This window comes from Tamandua tetradactyla, chromosome 13 (assembly GCF_023851605.1).
Source record: "Tamandua tetradactyla isolate mTamTet1 chromosome 13, mTamTet1.pri, whole genome shotgun sequence".
Lineage (NCBI taxonomy): Eukaryota > Metazoa > Chordata > Mammalia > Pilosa > Myrmecophagidae > Tamandua > Tamandua tetradactyla.
In genome coordinates this window covers 38921348-38945053 of record NC_135339.1, presented here as the reverse complement: position 1 = coordinate 38945053, position 23706 = coordinate 38921348, and the positions used below count along the sequence as shown (strand labels likewise).

Sequence of the window (23706 nt, the reverse complement as noted above, 5' to 3'; positions counted from 1 at the left end):
TTTTAGAAGAAAACGAGAACATTTCTAACGCCTTGGAGTAGGCAACAATTTTTTTTTTTTTAAAGATAACAGAAAGTACTTACTCCAAAAGACTGGTAAATTGTACTTTACTAAAATTAAGAGCTTATATTTATCAAACAATCAAAAAATGTGCAAAGCTAAAAAGCAAGCCAGAGTCTGGGAGAAGATATTTGCAATGGCACATGGTCAACAAAGGATGCATTCCCAGAACATACAAAGTACTCCTGTTTTCTTAAGATAAGAGAAGGAGACAAACCAATAAAAAAAGCAATAGGCAAAATACTTTTAACAGGCACTTCACAGAAGAGGCTATCAGTTAGATTCATTTGTTGCAGTTTATTTCAAATTGGGTTTTGCTTATTTCTTTTGTGAATTAAATTTATAGTTTAAATAAAACAGCCTTCTTGCCACCTTCACTTCTGTCTTTGCAAGAGTGCTACATGTCATCTTACGTGTGAATCTAATACATTTTCTTCCTGTTTACCCTAAAATACATAAAAAAGTAAGTAAAACATTAATGTGGTCCAGAAGTAGCAATTTATATTCAGATAAGTCTTTCTTCTTTTCCTATCCTCTCTACCCTTTTTGTTTCCTCTCATTGCCCACCTCTATAGGTTACCGTTTTACTTAATATTTGGTTTATCTTTTCAGTGTTTCTTTTTACAAAAGTAAATGTACATACAAATTTTTATTCTCCTTTCTGACACATACTATATATATATATATAGCATACTATGTATACTGCTATGTATCTTGCTTTTTTTTTTAAATTTAATATATGATGGCGCTTACTTCATACATAGATACTGTTTTAGTTTCCTTGGCTGCTCAAGCAAATACCATGTAATGGGTTGGATTAAACAATGGGAATTTAATGGCTCAGTTTTGAGGCCAGGAAAAAGTCCAAATCAAGGTATGATCTAGGCAATGCTTTCTCCCCAAAGACTGACATTCTGGATGGAGTGGCTGCCAGTGATTTTTGGACCTAGGCTCCCCTGTTACATGACAAGGCATGTGGCAGCCTCTGCTGACCTCGCCTTTCTCTCCTGGGTTCTGTTGAATTTCACCTTCTTGCTTTCCCTGGCTTTCTCTCTGTCTAAATATCATTTCGTTTATAAAGGACTCCAGTAACCCAGGATTAAGATACATCCCAGGCCACACCTTAATTGAAGTAACCTCATCAAAAGGTCCTACTTACAGTGGGTTCACACCCACAGGAATGGATTAAGTTTAAGACCATATTTTTGGGGTACATACACAAACCACCACAGATATCTTCCTTATCCCTTTTAAAAATTGCTTTGCATTCCGTTTTGTGGTTGTACCATACTTTATTCACTAGACCCCTATGAATGAACATTTGGGTTATTTCCGATATTTGCTATTAGGAATAAGACCACAGTGCCTACCCCTGGGAATAGGTTGTTTCATACTGGTGATGTATCTTCAAGGTACATTCCTAGAAGGGGTTTGCTGGGACAAAGAGTAAGTGCAATTATTTAGATATTGCTAAATTCTACTCCAAAAGGACTGTTACATTTTATACTCTCACCAGTATATGAAGGTGCATTTCTCTGCAATCTCACCTGAAGAGTTCATTGTCAAATTTGGACTTTTGCCCTTTTGGTAAGTGAAGAATGGAAGTCTTGCTGTAGTTTTAGTTTACATTTCTCTTGTTATAAGAGAGGTTAACCGTCTGTTCATATGTTTAAGAGCCACTTTATTTTTCTGTAAACTGCCTATTCGTATCTTTCCCCCATTTTTCTATTAGCTTTTTTTCCCCTCCCATTTTTAAGAACTCTTTATATGTTAGGGAGTCAAGCCCTATATGTTACAAGTTGCTGAAATTTTCTGCTAATTGGTCATTTGTCTTTTGACTTTACTTAGATTCTTTTTTTTTTTTACTTAGGCTATTTTTGTCATGCAAAATTATTTTTTTATTTTTATGTAATAATATTTCTCAATCTTTTATTGTTTCTAGATTTTGAGTCATAGTTTGAAAGGTTTTCTTTATTCCTAGGCTGTAAAAGAATTTACACATACTTTCTTCCAGTAGTTGTATGGTTTCTTTTTAAGCTTGTACTTATCTGAATTGGAGTTTCTACCGGTGCGTGACATGAGGCATGGATCAGTTTTATCTGTTTTCAAATTATCTATTTATTCCAACACCAGGTATTTAAAAAGTCCATTTCCCTCACCCTCCCCACAAACATAGTGATTTTTAAAATTTTTAAAATTTCTGTATGTACTTGTGTCTACTTCAGGATTTTAAGTTTCTGTCCTATTGGTCTGTCTGCCCATTTATGCACTTATACTACTTTATATAGAAGTTTTATGGTTTTTCTTGGCTCTTGGCTTTTCTTGACTGTCCTTTTCTCCATGTGAACTTCAGAATAAACTTGTCTTCTTTCTAAAAAATAATGTTTGTATTTTTATTGGAATCATAGTAAGCGCACAGATGAACTTTGGGTAAACAGACATTTTTATGACGATGTTTCCATATTCAAGAACATAGTATACTTTCCAAAGTTCAAGTTTAGCTTTGTGTCTTTCAGCACTTTAACATTTTCCTCCAATCAATTTTCCACACTTCTTGTTACATTTTTACCTAGGTATGTGTCATGGTTAGGGACAGGTGTCAATTTGGTACCAAGTTATGGTACCTGTTCATCTGATTGGGCAAGCGCTGGCCTGTCTGTTGCAATGAGGACATTTCATAGGATTAGGTCATGATCACGTCAGCTACATCCACAGCTGATTCCATTTGTAATCAGCCAAAGGGGAGTGTCTTCTGCAATTAGTGATGCTAAATGCAATCATGGGAAGCCTTTTAAGGAGGACTCAGAGGAGACAGGTTCCATTCCTGCTTTGGCTGGTGAGCCTCTCCTGTGGAGTTCGTCCAGGCCATCCATTGGAGTCATCGGCTTCGCAACCTGCCCTGTGGATTTTGGACTCTGCGTTCCTACGGTCACGTGAGACACTTTCATAAATTTTATATTTGCAAGTGTTCCCTGTTGATTCTGTTTCTCTAGAGAACCCTAACTAATACAGTATGGTATGTATTTTTATTGTTATTTTAAATGGAATCTTTCATGATATCTTCTAACAATTTCACATTTATTGATAAGAAAACTGTTGATATTTTGGTTGGATATTTAATTTATATTCTGCTATTTTATTGAATTCTCTTTTGTTGGCAATTGTGGTGGTTAATTTCATGTGTCAACTTGGGTAGGTTATGGTGTCCCCTCGTTTGGTTAGGCAGGCATTGGCCTGATTGTTACCGTGAGGATATTTTATAGACAGATTTAAATCATTAGTCAGTTGATTGCACCTGTGGCTGATTACATTTACACTCTACAAGGGAGATTGCCTTCAGCAATGAGAGAAGTGTCCTCATCCAGTCAGTTAAGGGCTTTAAAGGGAGAACTGATGATTTCTGCAGTTGGAAAGAATAATTTCTATCTTTACTTCAGCCAATCAGTTTCTCCTGGAGAATTTGTCATCACCTGCATTGGAATTCCCAACTTGCAGCTTCTCTTGGGGAATTCACAGTCGTCTTTGAGTTCCCAACTTGTAGCCTGCACTACAAAATTCCGACTTACCAATCCCTACGGTCAAGTGAACAAATTCCTGTAATAAATCTCTTAATATTTACATTTCTGTTTATCTCCTGTTTGGCTCTGTTTTCTGGAGAACTCTGTAAATAATATATCATTTTTCTTGATATGCATAGTATTGCATAATATTACATTATATAGAATACCATAAGTCAATTAACCAATCCCTTGTTGGGCACTCAGTTTTGTTTTTTGTTTTTTACATTTTAGTTTTATATATTTAAATGTTTTTTCACTATTATTTCAAGTGGCTAAATATTTTTGAAACCCTTGACTATTTCGTCATAATAACTCCGCAAAAATAAATCTGCTGCTTCAGTAGGCATGCAGAGTTGGAAGACTTTTTAAAACGTATTTTGACAGATTGCCCTCTGGAGGGATTGTACCTATTTACCCTCTCAGAAGTGACAAAAAGGGCAAGAGTTGAATTTTTTTTCCTTTACTGAATTCACCTTGAGTTGACACAATGTCTTAGGATCAAATGAAAGAACTGCTGGCTTGCTTTCCATCAAGTTATTTTATTGTTATTTTTCCCTTTTGAATTTGTTAAAACTTTTTAAAATGGAATCAACCAGAAGACAAGGGTATTGGGAAAGTAATTTTTAGGTTAAAAAATCCAGACGTTGATTATTTTTGTGAAGCCAAAAGGCTCTTTGTTGATTACAAGTTTATTTCTGAATAGCAAAAATTATTTCCCCAAGTTTTTAGTACTTCTTGCATCTCCCATTCAATCTTGGCTTTCCACAATCTTGGAAAGAAAGTGTGAGGATTTTTTTCTCTTGCATCTATAGTGAAAACCTTAGAAGCAGGCATTTGCTGCTCCAAGCCTGTCAAATAGGTGCATCAAGAGTTAAATTTTAATGGGCTAATCAGGATGTCAGACCAATTATAGTCCTAGAGAAATTATTTTCAAATTGTTTTGCCACAGAACTCTCTGTTTAAAGAATCTATTATGTATTAGTTTTAATAAGATGAAATTGAAATTTTCATAGGTCTATATGTTTGAATATAAGCAGTTTCGTATCGTTCTATCTAACGGAAGTCTGACATGTAAAGCAGTAAAAAGTCCAGCTGCTATGGTTGGTGTTGGAGTAGGGGTATTGGGAAAACCTCAGAGAACTGATTGAAAGCAGTAGTTTAGGCCTAAATTCCTGCATGGATGAAGAGCCCTGACTATCTGTGGGTTTGAAGCTGGTAGAGAGGAAGGGAGCATCACAGCTAGCAGAGGCATTTACCTTCACAAGTTTGGTCCTGCCCTTGTGTGGGATCGCAATGTCTGAGAAGCAGTAGCAAGTCCCTACTCTAGAAAAAGATGTAGATTTAATGCCAGGCCAATTATTTACTGTTTCTAAGGGGAAAGCTTTTAAACTTCTCTTTTAGTATTCTTATCTGTAAAATGTGAAAAAGAATTTCTACGACATCAGTTTGTTATTAGGATAAAATGTGGTGGTGTACCTTAGATACTCAATCTATTGCATGCTACATAGAAGGTTCTCAAGAAATGTTAGCTATTATAATAAGAACTGTTATTTTTCATTTATTTCCTTTGCTCTTATCAAGGCTAAGAAAGATGTCCAAATTTCTGTCCATTTACAGATTTTAGTTTAGGGATTTTATCTCCCTGAGTTAATTCATGAACCTAAGCAGCAAAATAACTGCAATGGTTACTCTCATTTTTCAGACAGAGAAACTAAAGAAGGCTGATACTTAGTTCCATAAGGGCATTAAGCACTGGGACTCATTACTGAACTCATTGGCTCCCGGGTTTTGAAAACTTGGGAAGTCATCTGTTAGTCCAGGTTTCATCTGACCCCTGATTCACCTCTATAGCACCCCTGATAAGAAATTGACAATCCCAAGGATGGCAAAATCCATGATATACCCACTCCATCTCTTCCCCTTCAGGGTCTCATGGTTGTTATTACTAATCTTTTATGACTGTTTTTTTTCTGCTGAGCCCCTATGGAATTCAGAACGCTTTTCAACAAACTCTGCCAACAGCTAATACCAAACCAACTGATCTGTCACACTGAGTTGAAACTTACATGATATTCTAGCCTCTACTTGCAAGAGCTAGCTTCATTTTTGAAAGAAAACGCAGCCTCATTTCATCTTTGAATCCCCTACGGTATCTATTACAGTGTGGATAGAAGTCTTTAGTAAATATTTGTAGAACAAATAAATGAATGTTTAAAAGATTTACAGAGATACTTTATAATTTGCTACAGATCACCTAGCGAATTGGTTAAATCGCTAGATCCTACTATGTTAAGTACTATTCTGGAGCCAGGAGATAGAATTGTACACAGGCAAGATACCTACCTTCAGAAATAAATAACAGGAAGTTAGCAAGTAGTAAAAGTGCTATGATGGACATAAATGTGATTTTGTGATAGGATTGATGGGGTGGGCATAGGAGGAGCTTTCTGTGAGTTGATCAAGAAAGTCCTCAATGAGGATATCCCTTTTCAAAAAACTCTTAATTGAAGTGTAACATTCAGAGACAATAGTGTAACCTTAGGGTGGGGTTCCCCCTCAATCTGAACACATCAGTGTAGCCAATACCTAGATCAAGAAACAGAAAGTTACCAGCACCACAGAAGACCACCTCATGTTCCCTCTGGTCATAACCCCTAATGATAACCTCTACCCTGACTTCTAACAGTATAGATTAGTTTTGCCTAGTTTTTTACTTTATGTAAATGGAACCATCCAGTATTTACTCTTTTGATATCTGCTTTCTTTTGCTCAGTATTATGTGTATAGGATTCATCCATATTGTCACATGTACTTGTAGTTCTTTCATTCTCATTGTGTGAATATCCCACAGTTTATTTATCCATTATATGGTTGATGGGTACTTAGTATCTGTTTTGCTAGCTATTATAAATAGTGCTGCTGTGAACATTCATATATGTGCTGGTTTCTAACTGTTATGTACCCCAGAAAAGCCATGCTATTTTAATCCAGCTATTGTAGGTGGGACATTTTGGATAGGTTCTTTCCATGGAGATGTGACCCTGTCCATTCAAGGTGGGCCTTAATCCACTTACTGGAGTCCTTAAAGAGAGGGGTATTTTGGAGCAAGCACTGATATTTGGAGATGCAGAAGTAAAATGCCCCCAGAAGATGCCAGAAGGACCCACAAGAGCTGAGAGAGCCATCTGAAGCCAGAAGCCGGGAGAAAAGAACAGCAAATGTCACCATGTGACAGAGGAACCCAGATGCCAGATATCTTTTCTTCAAGAAAGTATCCTCTTTTAGGTGCCTTAATTGGACATTTTCACAGTCTCAGAATTATAAGTTGTAAGTAATGACTCCCCTTTATAAAAACCAATCAATTTTTAGACTATTGCATTCCAGCTGCTTTTGCAAACCAAAGCAGATCAGGAGTGGGGTGCTCTGATTTGCAAATGCCAAAAATGCTGGAATGACTTTATAAATGGATAAGGGGAAGGTTCTGGAAGGCTTTTGATATGCTTGATAGAAAAGGCCTGAATTGCTTTGAAAAGACTGTTGGTAGAAATGTGTACTAGATACTTCCAATGAGGCTTTAGACAGAAATTAATGTGGCATTGCCAACTGGAAGAAAGGTTATCCTTGTTTTAAAATGACAGAGAATTTGGCAAAACTGAGTCCTGGTGTTGGATTAAAGGCAGACTTTGAAAGGGACGAGCTGGGATAGCTAGCTGAGAAGTAATTTATTTCCAAACTAAATGTGGAAAATGCAACCTGGCTTATCCTTACAGCTTATAGTAAAATGTGACAAGAAAGGGGTAAGCTGAGAACTGAACTCTTGAGTACAGTAGTTTGGAAAATTCTGAGCTTTTGGAAAATGAGTCTCCAGAGAATAGGATCCCAGTGAGGATTTAACCAAATATGGAACTGGTCAGCCATTTAAGTACAAGCTAGGATCAAAGATGGAGTTATCCAGAAAGGATTTATGGAAACTCCTAATGGCTGATGGTTGTGCTCTCTTTATACTGTATGGAAAACCGACAATAGTGTTGAAGTACCTGTATAAATGGAATCACTGCCAGTCTGGACTGAAAGGGACATAAAAAGGACAAATTGAAAGAAAATTTACTTAAGAAGAAGAATCATGGAAGCCAAGGTCTGGAGCCAGGAAATCTCAGGCCAGGAATGCAGATCCATGTATTGGAGAGGGTGAATTTGCCCTGGAGGAAAAGTGCAGTTGGAAAAGTGTTGCCACCATAGGCCTCAGAAAGTATGGAGCACATTCCCTGGAGAGTAGGGAGAGCCTGGCCACCACAAAACTATTCTGAAGGGGTTGAGTGTGTGCCCCAGAGATGGCAGAAAATCTTGGTACCATCCAGATGCTTGAGGAGGGTGGGGCCAAGAACAAGGTGGCCTCCTCAATGCTCCCCAATGTTGCAACTCTCATCCTAGTGTTCAGAAAGAACAGGGTCACTGAATAAGCCCTTGGAAAGACTGGCACTACTGTTCTCTCAAGCCCTGAGGATAAAACATCATTCTTTAAATGAATCTCAGAACTTAAAATCTAATGGAGTTTGCCCTGCTGGTTTTTGGAGCTGTTTGTATCCAGGGGCCCTGTTTTCCTTCCAATTTCTTCCTGTGACAGTGGGAATGCTTATCCTATCACTGTCCCTTCTTTGTATATTGGAAGCAGATAACTTGTTCTAAGTTTCACACGTCCATAGTCAAAGGATAATTTTGCCTTAGGACAGAGTATGCTTGCAACTGACTTTGAAGAGCTTTTATACTATTTTTGACTTTGTATTGTATTGATATTGTTACTAAAATGATATGTCTTTTGTGATATTGTGATGGGATGAATGTATTTTGCATTTGGAAAGAATATGTCTTTTTGGGATCCAGAAGGTGAAATGTACTGGTTTGAAACTGTTATGTACCCACAGAAAAGCTATGTTCTTCTAATCCAATCTTGTAGGGTTAGACATATTGTTGGGTGGGACATTTTGATTAGGTTGTTTCCATGGAGGTATGACTCTGCCCATTCAAGATAGGTCTTATTTAGCTAACTGGAATCCTTTAAGGGAGAAACATTTTGGAAAAAGCACAGACACTGACTTTTGGAGATGCAGAAGGAAAACACCCCAGGAAATGCCAGAACCTGAGCGGGCCATTTGAAACCAGAAACCAGGAGAGAAGGACAGAAGACATTGCCATGTGCCTTCCCATGTGACAGAGGAACCCAGCTGCCTTTCCTCCAAGGAGGTATCCTCTTGTTGGTACCTTAATTTGAACATTTTCACAGCTTTAGAGTTGTAACTTAATAACTTAATAAATCTCCTTTATAAAAGCCAATCCATTTTTGGTACGTTGCATTTTGGCAGAATTAGCAAACTGAAGCAACATACATGTCTTTAGGTAAACTTATTAATGGATGTCTATTGATATCTATTAATGGATATCATATGAGAGTCTGATATACTAGATCACAGGGAATTCATATGTTAAGACTTAGTAGCTTTCCAGTGGTTTTACAAATTTAGAAAGGGTCACATTTAAGCTGTGGTCTGAAGAACAAAAACAGAATGGAAGCTGCTGTGATTTCTATATTAACATTTCCCCACTACTCTGCTGAAAATGTAATTTTTCTTCACATAGTTAGAGTCAATGGGAGAAGTCCTCCACCTCCTTCTCTGTGGTCTCTCAAGGACACTTTAGTGAGTGGAGCCTCTCTCATTTTGGTCAGACCCAAGGAGACAGACGATAATGACTGCTGACTCAGCCTCTTCAGCTCTGCTTCCCAGAGCTCCACTCACCACATCAGTATGCCTGGCACTTGGGGGGAGACAAAACACAAACCATGGTGATGATATCTATTTTAGCAGATATGTCAAGAGCCATAGACAGGAATGAAGAGGAAAGAATCAGGATAGATATGTCAGTGGAAAAAAAAAAAACCAAGTATGAGACTTGAAAATCAGGTCTAAAGAATTGCTTAAGCAACAGTAGCAAATGAAATCAAAAGGCCTCTACTGCTAAAATAATCATTGGTGCCTGTTTTAGATTCCCAAACATCTCCAGGTTTTTTGGGAGTCTGGTGAGTCAGGGCTTTGCCAATTGTGTGGCCTGGGATGGAAGCTTTCCAATGGAAGCTGTTTCTTAATAGAAATTAAAGGAGCCAAAATGCCTATGTGTTCTGTGTAGGTATATGGGCCTCTCTGTTCTGGTACAGGAAAAGTAAAAACACCTGAGGAGATCCAAAGACTTGCTAGGCATGTGCCATTTTGGAAAAAAAGTTTTCACTGGGGTTTCTAGAAAAACTAGAAAAGTCTAGCTGTTTTGCCCTACAGTATCTTAGTGTTTCCTCAAAGTACAGAGAGACTTCAATATGCTTCTTTAAAGTGCTGCTCATAAAATCCCATGTTTAAAAGCAGCATAAAGAAACCACGGGAAAATGACTGGGGACCCCAACTGAAGATTTCCTTTGACATTCAGGGCATATGACTGAATCCTTTTTGAGTTACAAGCTGTGTCTTTACAGCGGCCAAATGGGATATGCAGCAAACTGCCCTTAACCACAATGCCCCTAGGGCTAGAAGAGGTTGCACCTGAGGCTAAAATCTCCATTGGTTTCCTCTTTTTGCTGAAATTTTTTTATTTAATGTATTAGATGTCTTTCTATCTTGAGAAAACTTTGTATAAAAAGCAAGACATTTAAAGTATCTCAGGGTCATTGTTCTGACATTCAGTTGATTGTTCATGTTTACTAATTAAAGTTATAGATATAGAAAGTATTAAAGATTGGAGTGGATATAATCTGAAACAGTTGTATATATGCATGTTTTGACAGAATTTAAATGATTATCTTTCATTTATTTGCTTCTCCCAAGAGTCCTATTGCAAAATAAAATTTAAGCTAGCTGAGAAAATTCTGATTAGTTGGGTTCTGCTTACCTGTAATATTGGTTTATCTGTATGTAGGATATAGGGATATATTAGGGAGAAAGAACTCATTTAAACATGGGGTCCATGGGGTCCAGTCTATATGACATGTCACATTCAAGAATAAAACACAAATTTGACAACCAAGACTAAACAGAAAGTAATTCAAATATTTATTAGGAACTCACAAAGAATGCCAAAAAAATAACTAGTGTTAAGTCCTTAAAATGATTCCTTCAGTTCTCTTTGCATTCTCTACCCATTCAAAAGTTCTTTCCAGAGACTCTTACCTCACCAACACTCTTTCTCAACCATCAAGCACTCAAAGTTCTGACCTTCCCCTTTTGTTTTTTCCATACCCAAACAAGTTTTTCTCCTTCTAAGGTAAAAAAAAATAAAAATAAAAATCTCCAATTGGTCTGTTCTCTTCCAGTTTTTAAATCTTTCTATCCATTTCTTGATTAGCTTAACTGAAGACTTGGAGGCAAGCAGGCAGTTACAGAGGGGGAAAGTCATGAACTCTCATACATCAGTAATTTTGGCCCCAGTTGCCCAATCATTTTTAATATAATCCATAGAATAGGCAATACCCTAGTCACCAAATGGCAAAACTTTTTGTAAGATCAAGGAAGTTACCAAAATGTCACATTTTTGAAAAGTGGAGGATGGGATGAGGGAAAGAGTTGAAATGTGGTGCAAGATGAGCAACAGCTTTGAGCACAATTTAAATTCTACCTAGAGCCACCTATTCCCTCCCTCTGATGACATCACACATGCTGATACTTTTGGCTGGAAGCCCTATTTCTTAAAACCCAAGATGAGAGAACTTGGAGTTTTACCTTCTTTTGGATGGTTATTTCATAGGAAGAAAAAATCTAAGGGCAGGAAATGGAAGTTCAAGGTCAAATTTGGCCATTTCCCTGCTACCTCATTTTGATACCCAGGAATTTCTTTATTAGGATCCCATTTCTCTGTTAAAATCAAACAGTATCTGATCTCTACCTATTCAGGGACTGGTATGGCCCAATATCAGAATTTAATGCTGGACCTGAAGTTGGGACAGCTAAGGCACAAAACTAAGAGCAGGCAAAAAGGAAATCTAAGAGCATCCAAGGTAAAAAAAAAGATATAAATTGTAAGATTTGATAAGATATAGACATAAGAAAAGTTTAAAATGGAGAGTACACCACAAATTAGTGTACACTATTGCCAGATAAGAGGGCTTTTATAGTGTGGTATAACAAACAAAGAAATGTTCTCTTAAATAATAATGTATTTAGAAAAATTTTGTGTCACCTGTACTTGTCTAGAAAGAGCTGTTCAGAAGCATGTCTTGGGATGAAGCTGTCCAGCCCTGAGGGCAAGAAGTAATTACTTGCTCATTCTTTCATTTGTTCATTCATTTATTCCAAACATATTTAAATAGAGCCTACTATGTACCAAGCACAATGTTAGGCACTAGAAATAGGATATAGAATAAAACCAACATGGTTCTTAAACTCTTGGAGTTTGCTATATAACAGGGATGACAGAAAGGGAATGGTTATAACTCATTCAGACACTGAATGAGTGGTAGAGGGTTATGATGGTTCTAGTGAGTCAGAGAAGGCTTTATAGAGAAACACGACAAAAAAAAAGACATAGTAAACCAAATGCAGATCAGTTAAGAAATTTGGGTGCCATTGCTATCACCCCTAGACATGGTCTTTCTCTTTTGCCTGAAAAGAATACATTCATGTCAGATTAAGCCCATAAGATACAAAATGGTACACTGGCCAGTCAAAACATACCAAACATTCTTTTCCACAGGATTGGGAAGGAGAATCATTTTGAAATAATCATCTGGCAATAAGTTTAACCTGAAAAAAATAAACACAAAGCCATAATTATTTTTCAACAGAACTGGAGACTTATTCGTCCCTTTTTCTGAAATTGTGTATCTATTTCATAGCACTGGGAGCTCAATACTGTTTTATGTTCTGAAAAAGCATGATGTCTGTTTTATTTCACAACACGAATTGAAAGCATTTGTGGGACAGGATGTTGTTTTGGTTCAATAGGTTGTTCAAGGTTCCTTAGGAGTTTTATCCAGTAACTGCTTTCAAGTTTAAGAAATTAATGTTTCCATTTAGTTTTCAGATCCAAAGGCAGTGTAAGCATATTTCTCTGTTTTTTGACGCCTTGTCCTACTGCTACTGTGATTTTAAAGCAAGTGATCATATAACTAAGAGTCATAAAGGACCCTGGCTAAGAGATTTTACATAAATAAAACTTGCATTGTGAGTAGAGATGGTGATTACTGAAGGATTGCAGGAATAGGTTGGAATCAAGCTTCAAGAATGTCCCTGATTTACAGCTCATATACTGGTTTGGAAGGTTGAGCCTCAAGTTAATTGAGGAAAGATGCCAGCTGGGTTCATGCTAGGAAAATGAGAGTACCTGATGGGAACAATAAAGTGACAGATTCCCTTGGACTACTCAGCAAGTCTGTACCGGTCTCCTGGGAATCCTCCAGAAGGAAAACTTGCTCTTTTCCTCCAAAAGGAAAACTTTCTCCTGTCTTTTTCTGGGGACTCAATTCCAGGGTTGTTTTTAGCAGCACAGCGATATAAATCAAATTTGCTAAAGACTGTTGTCTCTCAGGACCCTTTTCCTCTTCATGGGACTTCATGCCTATCTCCCAGAACTCAGTGCTTTCCTACTGCCCACTAGTGATCCAGAATTCATCACTATGGAGCCCTACCTTGGTCTGTCCTACTTGGCCCAGTATTGATATCTTTCTCTGATATTTCACCCCACTTCAATTTTATACTTCTCTACTGTATTAGTTTCCTATTGCTGCTGTAAAATTACCCATAATTTAAGGCTTAACGCAATACAGATGCATTATTGTACAGTTGTAGAGATCAGAAGTCTGAAATGGGTCTCACTGGGCTAGAATCAAGGGGTAAGCAAGCCTGTTTGTTTTCTAGAGGCTTTAGGGGAGAAACCATTGTCTTGGCTTTTCCAGCCTCTAGAGGATGCTAGCATTCCTTGGTTCATGCCCCACTTTCATCTTCAAGGCCAGCAATGGCTGGTCAAATTGTCCTCGCTTATTCTCACTCTGACTTTGCTTCTGTTGTTACCTCTCCTTCTCTGACTCTTACTCTCTTGCCTTCCTCTTTCACTTATAAGGACCTTATGATTATATTTGGTTCACCTTAATAATTCAGGATAATCTCCTCCTTTCAAGGCCATTTTATTAACAACCTTAATTCCATCTGCAACCTTAACTCTTCCTTGTATGTAACAGAATATATCCACGGTTCTAGGGATTAGGATATAGGCATCTTTTGGAGGGGGGTTGTCATTATTTTGCCAACCATGCTCACCTCTAACTCTACCATTAAAGTTTATTTTTATATTCCTCAGTGACTCCCTACTGAGCTGAAAAGTGACCTGATAATTGAACTCAATGGAAGGTGTTAAAGGCAAGTGTGTAGGACATATCCCTACTTATTCACCTATATCTGTTTACATATTGTGAATCAACTAAGGTAGTTGTTTATATTGAACCCAGATTAGCCTTCAGAATTGTTTTTAATATATTATTCCTGGCTGCCACTTTCAGTTGATCAGATTTGGCTTTATGATGAAACTCATTTGACATTGCTGCTTTAGTGGATCATTTCTTCCTTTTATCTGGGAACTTTTGGATCTTCAGTGGCTTAACCCAATGCAATTCTTTGAAAGATAAACTTTAGAGCGCCAGTAATCGGTATCTTTTTTTAAATGAAGTTTTACTGAGATATATTTACATACCATATAATCATCCAAAGTATACAATCAGTGGTTCACAGTATCATCATATAGTTATGGATTCATCATCGCCATGGATTGCTGAACATTTTCATCACTCCAAGAACAATAAAAATAAGAATAAAAATAAAAGTAATAAGGAACACTCTAGACATCCCATACTCTCACACCCCCTATTATTTATTTATTTTTTGTCTTTATTTTCTTACTCATCTGTTGATACACTGAGTAAAGGGAGTATCAGTCACAAGGTTTTCACAATCACATGGTCACATTGTAAAAGCTGTATCCTTATGCAATCATCTTCAAAAATCAAGACTACGGGATTACAGTTTAACAAGTAACCAGTACCCTGATACAAGAGTGCTTAGAATTTTCCTGGACTCTTTTAGATACAATGAATGGCTTGCATGGCTTCCAATTCTTTTCTTCCTAAGGCCACCACTGTGCAGGAAATAGGATTGGGTCTACCACAGGGTTTCTCAACTTTGGCCCTATTGAGTTTTGCGCTGGATAATCTTCTGTTGTGGGAAGCAGTCCTGTGCACTGTAGAATGTTTAGTATAATCCCTGGCCTCTGCCTACTACATGTCAGGAGCACTTCCCCAGATCTGACGATCAACATCTTTAAATTTTGCCACATTTACTCAGAGGAGACCACAAGCCCCTGGTTGAGAACCACTGCTCTAGTAGAATGAAGTGAAAACCACCTTGAGTCTGTTTTAAATTATACACATACTTAATTTAAAGAGTCAAATTAATCCTTGAGTTTTATATATGAAAAATAATGGACCCAGATCTTCTACCACTATCCTACCTTTTCCAAAACCTACAGGTACTCCTTTTATCATTTTAAAAGCATGATCTGGGTATTTACCTCTATGTTGCCAAATGGCAAGCTTGTATTGGTACCTGTTGATTTTTCAGTTTTTGGCATTTTCTATTGAGGGAAGATGACAAGTTAGCTCTCCTTATTTCTCCTATCTGCGTGGTATACAAACTTTCAATCTTTAGGAAATAAAGGTTATATTAATAGTAGGTACACCTAATGCAACCTTCTCAATTATTTTCAGTTGAACAATATTCATTGTTTATATATTTATCACTGTGTAAATGGTATTCACAGATGAGTTGTGTAGAATATATGATCACTTGTCCTTTTCTGCACAATTTTCTGAAGTTTATACAGGTCTACAAACTCTTATCTGCAATTCCAAGATTCAAAAAGCTCTGAAGGTCAAAATCAAACTAAACCCAAACAAAATTTTACATTGCTGGTAAACTCGTTTGACAGCAGCATCTGACCTGAACGTATTTGTAGCTATTTAAATTTGTATTTATGCTGCCTACCGCAGAATATTTTATGTTTTGCTGCAGAAAATTCCAGACTGTTTGAGTATAGAGAATGGCTTCAAACCTCTTAGAGTTGTATAATATATTATCATCTGGACCATATTATATTTCTAAAATCTGAAAAAACACAAAATTTGAAATACATCGGTCCTCAAGGGTTTCAGGTAAGCAACTGCCCCGTTTTTTCTGTTTCTTTAAGTTTCTTTTGCAGAACTTTTGCACTTTGAACTATAACGAACGTACAGAAAAGTGCATAAACATATGTGTACAATTTAAATGAATGTAAAATGAACAAGTTTTACTACTACCCAAGTCAAACAAAATAGTGCTAGCACTCAAGAAAGCTCCTAGCACTTCCCTTTGCAATCATGGCCTTCTTTCACACAGCTCATGGTAAGTACTAACTTTTGTGCTGTCAGTTTCTTTGTTTTCCATTTTAATTTTACCACCCAATTATACATCCCTAAACAATATTTTTTGTTAATTTGTAACATCATATAAATGAAATCACACACTACATATTCTTCTGTGGCTGACTTTTTCCATTTTTTAAATAATTTAAAGTAAATCCAAGCTATGGAAAAATTGAAAATACAGTACAAAGAACTTTTTCCTTAACTATTTGAGAATAAAATGCTAACATAATGCCCCATGACTCCAAATTATTTAGCGTATATTTCTTAAGCAAGAATATTTTCCTGTGCAACCTCAAAATAACTATGAAATTTAGGAAATTAGCGTTGCTATGTTACTATCATCTAATCCTCAAATACAATTCAAGTTTTGCAAATTATCCCAATAATGATCTTTATAACAAACGGATCAAGTTCAGAATCATGTATTGCATTTATTTGTCCTAGCTCTTCAGTCTCCTTCAGTTTGGAATGTTTCCTCACAGTTTCCTTGACTTTCATGATAATGGCACTTTTATAAATTTTAGGTCAATTATTTTATAAAATGTCCTTCAATTTGGGTTTATTTGATATTTCCTCTTGATTTAATTTAGTTTATGGATCTTTGGCAGGAACACTACAAAGTGATGCTATGTTCTTTTTTTTTAAATTGTGAAAAATAACATATACAAAAAAAGCAATAAATTTCAAAGCACACTGGAACAATTAGTTATATAACAGATTTCAGGAGTTTGGTATGGGTTACAATTCCACAATTTTAGGCTTTTACTTCTAGCAGCTCTAAGACACTGGAGACTACATGAAATACCAATATACTGATTTAGCAATCATAGTCATTTGGCTATGTTCTTTTTATTGCATTCTACCAGATGGCATATAACTTCTATTTTTGTAATGTTCTATCACTGATGTTGTTCATTGTGATCATTTGATTAAGATGGTGTCTTCTAGGCTTCTCAATTGTAAGTTTACTATTTTTCCCTTGATAGTTAATAAGTATTTAGTGAGGTGATAGTTCACAAATACTTGAATACTCCATTTGTCATCAAACTTTCAATATATTTATTTACATTCATTTAGATTCATGGTTTCTTCTTTTATTCAGGGGGTTATAGTGCTTTACATAATATTTATTTTCATGCTCAAATGGTCCTCAATTTGGCTAGTGGTAGCCTCATCAAGCTCCTTTATCCTTTTGATATGTCACCCTTAATAGATTCATTTAGTTGATCAGTCTTCTGCTTGCAATCAGTTAGCCATCACGGTGCTGCTGCCTTCCTCAAGTGTATTCTCTCATCATTTCACTGGTGCTCTGACACCACCTGCTGAGCCAGTGACCTGCCTCATGACCCTTGGTAATCCCTCCCTTTTGCTTCTTTCCACTCCTCATCCTAAGCAACCACTGAACTACTTTGTTTCTGTAGATGAGTTCGAATTTTTTTCTTTTATGTAAATGGAATCATGCAATGTACGCTCTTTCACTTCTATTCAGCATAAATAGTTTAAGATTCATCCAGGTTGTCATATCACTAGTTTATTCCTTTTTATTGCTGAGCAATATTCCATTGTATGGATATACCACAATTTATATATTCAAATGTTGATGGGCATTTAGTTGTTTTGCTTTTTGGCTATTACAAACAAAGCTGCTACAAACCTTCATTCATGTGCAAGTCTTTGTATGGACATACACTTCCTTTTCCCTTGGATAAATACCTAGGAATCAAAAGGGCTGGATAATGCCAAAGTCTTTTCCAAAATGATTGTACCATTTTGTAGTCCCACTAGCAGTGTATGAAAGTTCCAGGGTCTATATCCTTGCCCATACTCAGGAAGGCCAATCTTTCTAATTTTAGCCATTTCTAACAGGTGTATAAGGGTACTTTGTTATGGTTTTAATTTGCATCCTTCTATTACAAATGATATTGAGTTCTTTTCACGTACTTGTCACCTGTATGCCTTCTTTAGTAAAGCTTCTGATTTAATTTATTTGACTAATTTTGAGTTGTTTGTTTTCTTATTGTTGAGTTTTAAGATTTCTTTATATATTCTGGATATAGGTCTGTGTTAGTTTTAGAGGGATGCTATGACAAATACCATAGACTGGTTGGCTTAAACAAGAGGAATTCATCATCTCATGATTTTGGAGGCTAAAAGTCCAACATCAAGGTATTGGCAGGCCTGGCTTGCTCTGGGAGTGTAGCAATCCAGTACTCCTCTGTCACGTGGCAATCTCTCTCCCCTTATGTTTGCTTCTCTGGTTTCTCCTGACTTCTGACTTCTCCTTGTTGATTGCTTCTGAATTTCCTCTATTCAGAAGGACTCCAGTCATCTGGATGAAGGGCCACCCTGATTCAGTTTGGCTTCATTTAAATAGGCTCTTTGAAGGTCCTATTCACAAATGAATCCACCCTTTAACTGATAAGAACATCTTTGCAGACGTGTTCACACTTGCAGGAACAAGGCTTAGGACTTGATGGTGTCTTTTGTGAAGGACAAAATTCAATCCCCAACAAAGCCTTTTTTCAGATAAATGCTTTATGAACTTTTTCTCCCAGGCTGTGGTTAGCTCTTTCATTCTCTTAGCAGTGTTTTTTCTTTGTTTTTAATAAGATAATGAGGAAAGTTTATTGAAGAGAAAGAAGGCACATGCTCAAGGGGTGAGTGCAGGCATGCTCAAGGGAGAGCTTTTAAGTGTTTTTTGAAGAGCAAGTGTTTAAAATTTTGATGAAATCCAATTCGCACTTTTATGAATTGTTATTTTAGTGTTTAATCTAAGAAATTAAGCCTAACCCATGGTCACAGCTTTTCCCCTGTATTTTCTTCAAGAAGTTTTGTAGTTTTAGTTTCTATATAAAGGTCTACAGTTAATTTTTAGTTAATTTTTACATGTGGTGCAAAGTATGGATCAAAGTTCATTTTCTTTTAACATATGGATATCTAGTTGTACCAGCACAATTTATCATAAAGATCATCATTTCTAAAAATCAATGCCTTTGCGACTTTGTCAAAAATCAATTGTCCAAGAAGAGAGAGGACGCAAATAAATAAGATCAGAAATGGAAGAGGAGACATAACCACTGACCTCACAGAAATAAAGGAGGTAATAACAGGATACTATGAACAACTTTATGCTAATAAATACAACAATGTAGATGAAATGAACAAGTTCCTAGAAAGGCATGAACAACCAACTTTGACTCAAGAAGAAATAGATGACCTCAACAAACCAATCACAAGTAAAGAAATTGAATCAGTCATTCAAAAGCTTCCCAAAAAGAAAAGTCCAGGACCAGATGGCTTCACATCTGAATTCTACCAAACATTCCAGAAAGAATTAGTACCAACTCTGCTCAAACTCTTCAACAATATCGAAGTGGAGGGAAAGCTACCTAATTCATTCTATGAAGACAGCATCACCCTCATACCAAAACCAAGCAAAGATATTACAAAAAAAGAAAACTACAGACCAATCTCTCTAATGAATACAGATGCAAAAATCCTCAACAAAATTCTAGCAAATCGAATCCAGCAACACATTAAAAGAATTATACATCATGACCAAGTAGGATTCATCCCAGGTATGCAAGGATGGTTCAACATAAGAAAATCAATTAATGTAATACACCATATCAACAAATCAAAGCAGAAAAATCACATGATCATCTCAATTGATGCAGAGAAGGCATTTGACAAGATTCAGCATCCTTTCCTGTTGAAAACACTTCACAGGACAGGAATACAAGGGAACTTCCTTAAAATGATAAAGGGAGTATATGAAAAACCCACAGCTAATATCATCCTCAATGGGGAAAAATTGAAAGCTTTCCCCCTAAGATCAGGAACAAGACAAGGATGTCCATTATCACCACTATTATTCAACATCATGTTGGAGGTTCTAGCTAGAGCAATTAGACAAGAAAAAGAAATACAAGGCATCAAAATTGGAAAGGAAGAAGTAAAACTATCACTGTTTGCAGACGATATGATACTATACGTCGAAAACCCGGAAAAATCCACAACAAAACTACTAGAGATAATAAATGAGTACAGCAAAGTAGCAGGTTACAAGATCAACCTTCAAAAATCTGTAGTGTTGCTATACACTAGCAATGAACAAGCTGAGGGGGAAATCAAGAAACGAATTCCATTTACAATTGCAACTAAAAGAATAAAATACTTAGGAATAAATTTAACTAAAGAGACAAAAGACCTATACAAAGAAAACTACAAAAAACTGTTAAAAGAAATCACAGAAGACCTAAATAGATGAAAGGGCATACCGTGTTCATGGATTGGAAGACTAAATATAGTTAAGATGTCAATCCTACCTAAATTGATTTACAGATTCAATGCAATACCAATCAAAATCCCAACAACTTATTTTTCAGAAATAGAAAAACCAATAAGCAAATTTATCTGGAAGGGCAGGGTGCCCCGAATAGCTAAAAACATCTTGAGGAAAAAAAACGAAGCTGGAGGTCTCGCGCTGCCTGACTTTAAGGCATATTATGAAGCCACAGTGGTCAAAACAGCATGGTATTGGCATAAAGATAGATATATCGACCAATGGAATCGAATAGAGTGCTCAGATATAGACCCTCTCATCTATGGACATTTGATCTTTGATAAGGCAGTCAAGCCAACTCACCTGGGACAGAACGGTCTCTTCAATAAATGGTGCCTAGAGAACTGGATATCCATATGCAAAAGAATGAAAGAAGACCCATATCTCACACCCTACACAAAAGTTAACTCAAAATGGATCAAAGATCTAAACATTAGGTCTAAGACCATAAAACAGTTAGAGGAAAATGTAGGGAGATATCTTATGAAACTTACAATTGGAGGCGGTTTTATGGACCTTAAACCTAAAGCAAGAGCACTGAAGAAAGAAATGGGAACTCCTCAAAATTAAACACTTTTGTGCATCAAAGAACTTCATCAAGAAAGTAGAAAGATAGCCTACACAATGGGAGACAATATTTGGAAATGACATATCAGATAAAGGTCTATTATCCAGAATTTATAAAGAGATTGTTCAACTCAATGACAAAAAGACTGCCAACCCAATTACAAAATGGGAAAAAGACTTGAACAGACACCTCTCAGAAGAGGAAATACAAATGGCCAAAAGGCACATGAAGAGATGCTCAATGTCCCTGGCCATTAGAGAAATGCAAATCAAACCACAATGAGATATCATCTCACACCCACCAGAATGGCCATTATCAACAAAACAAAAAATGACAAGTGCTGGAGAGGATACGGAAAAAGAGACACACTGATCCACTGTTGGTGGGAATGTCAAATGGTGCAACCACTGTGGAAGGCAGTTTGACGGTTCCTCAAAAAACTGAATGTAGAATTGCCATACAACCCAGCAATAGCATTGCTAGGTATCTACTCAAAAGACTTAAGGGCAAAGACACAAACGGACATTTGCACACCAATGTTTATAGCAGCGTTATTTACAATTGCAAAGAGATGGAAACAGCCAAAATGTCCTTCAACAGATGAGTGGTTAAACAAACTGTGGTATATACATACGATGGAATATTATGCAGCTTTAAGACAGGATAAACTTGTGAAGCATGTAATAACATGGATGGACCTAGAGAACATTATGCTGAGTGAGTCTAGCCAAAAACTAAAGGACAAATACTGTATGGTCCCGCTGATGTGAACCGACATTAGAGAATAAACTTGGAATATGTCATTGGTAACAGAGACCATCAGGAGTTAGAAACAGGGTAAGATAATGGATAATTGGAGCTGAAGGGATACAGACTGTGCAATAGGACTAGATACAAAAACTCAAAAATGGACAGCACAATACTACCTAATTGTAATGTAATTATGTTAAAACACTGAATGAAGCTGCATCTGAGTTATAGTTTTTTTTGTTGTTTGTTTGCTTTTTTATATATATGTTTTGTATTTTTAAAAATTTTTTTCTCTATATTATCATTTTATTTCTTTTTCTGTTGTCTTGCTATTTCTTTTTCTATATCGATGCAAATGTACTAAGAAATGATGATCATACATCTATGTGATGATATAAGAATTACTGATTGCATATGTAGAATGGAATGATTTCTAAATGTTGTGTTAGTTAATTTTTTTAATTAATAAAAAAAAAAGAAATGCAAAAAAAAATAATAAAATCAATTGTCCAGATTGCAGAGCTGTGTTCCAGTAGCCATGTTTCTTGAAGGTAATTGTATAATTATACAGTTTTTGCAATGTGACTGTGTGATTGTGAAACCCTTGTGTCTGATGCTCCTTTTATGTAGGGTATGGATGGATTAGTAAAAAATATGGATTAAAATAAACAAATAATGGAACAAATGTTAAAATAAATTGAGTAGATTTGAAATACTAGTGATCAATGAAAGGGAGTGGTAAGGGGTATAGAAAAAAATAGGGGGAACAAGGGTTAAAATATATTGGGTAGATGGAAATACTAGTGGTCAATGAGAGGGAGGAGTAAGGGGTATGGTATGTATGAGTTTTTCTTTTTATTTCTTTTTCTAGAGTGATACAAATGTTCTAAGAAATGATCATGGTGGTGAACATACAACTATGTGATGATATTGTGAGCCATTGATTGAACACCAAGTATGGAATATTTGTATGTTAAGAACGTTTGTGTTTATATGTTGTTTGTCAATTAAAAAAAATCAATTGTCCAAATACGTATGTGATTATTTCTGGACAGTCCATTCTGTTTCCTTGATGTATTTGTCTATCTTATACACCAATACCAGATTGTTTTGATTTACTGTAGCTTTATAATAATTGTGAAATCTGTTAATGTTAGCTCTCCAATTCTGTTCTCCTATTTTAGAGTTATTTTGGCTATTCTAGGTTCTTCGCATTTCCATGTGAGTTTTAGAATCAGCTGATTTATTTTTATTAAAAGTCTGCTGGACTTTTAATTGGGATTGAGTTGTATCTAGGTCAACTTGGAGATAATTGACATCTTAACAATACTGGGTCTTCTAACCTGTGAAGAAGGTATAACTCTCCATTTATTTTGGTATTCTTTAGTTTCTGTCAGCAGTGTTTTGTAGTTTGTAGTGTACTGTTCTTTCACATCTTTTTTTCAGATTTATTTCTAAGTATTGCATATATTTTGATGCTATTGTAAGTGGTATTGCCTTTTTATTTCAGCTTCTGATTGTTTGTTACTAGTATATTAAAGGAATACTGGATAATTGCATTCTATCTTATCAGGAGGCACACAATGTCTGGTTTCTATTCTTGGTGATATGAAGATTTTGCTACTTTGAACCCCTTCAGACTGGCTCCTGTGTTCTTCCAATGCGACCCTCACGGCATTAATAACTTTCTTGCTTTCAAACTGGGCAAGATGTCTCAGAATCATCCTGTACACTTGCTACTCCTGATTTGGAGTTCCATTTCTATAAGGAGTCCCGGTTCCTTTTTAAGAGAAATAATATTTAGAGATCATAATCAGGATGCTAGGGATACTCATTACTCCTGGATTTCTATTGTTTCTTTTATTTTATTATTTCTTTTTCCTTTATTGTTTCTCTTCTTCACAAACAAAAGTCTTAATTTAAATTTTATTAAATCTAG

The 23706-nt window shown here is 36.2% G+C and overlaps 1 non-coding gene across 1 annotated transcript; it reads right to left on the bottom strand.

Annotated features, from left to right (window-relative positions):
* Positions 1-4353: 4353 nt before the first annotated feature.
* LOC143654686 (small nucleolar RNA SNORA31) lies at positions 4354-4485 on the bottom strand. The gene has a single exon (XR_013161882.1). It is a non-coding gene; the product is annotated as a small nucleolar RNA SNORA31 (small nucleolar RNA).
* Positions 4486-23706: the final 19221 nt, after the last annotated feature.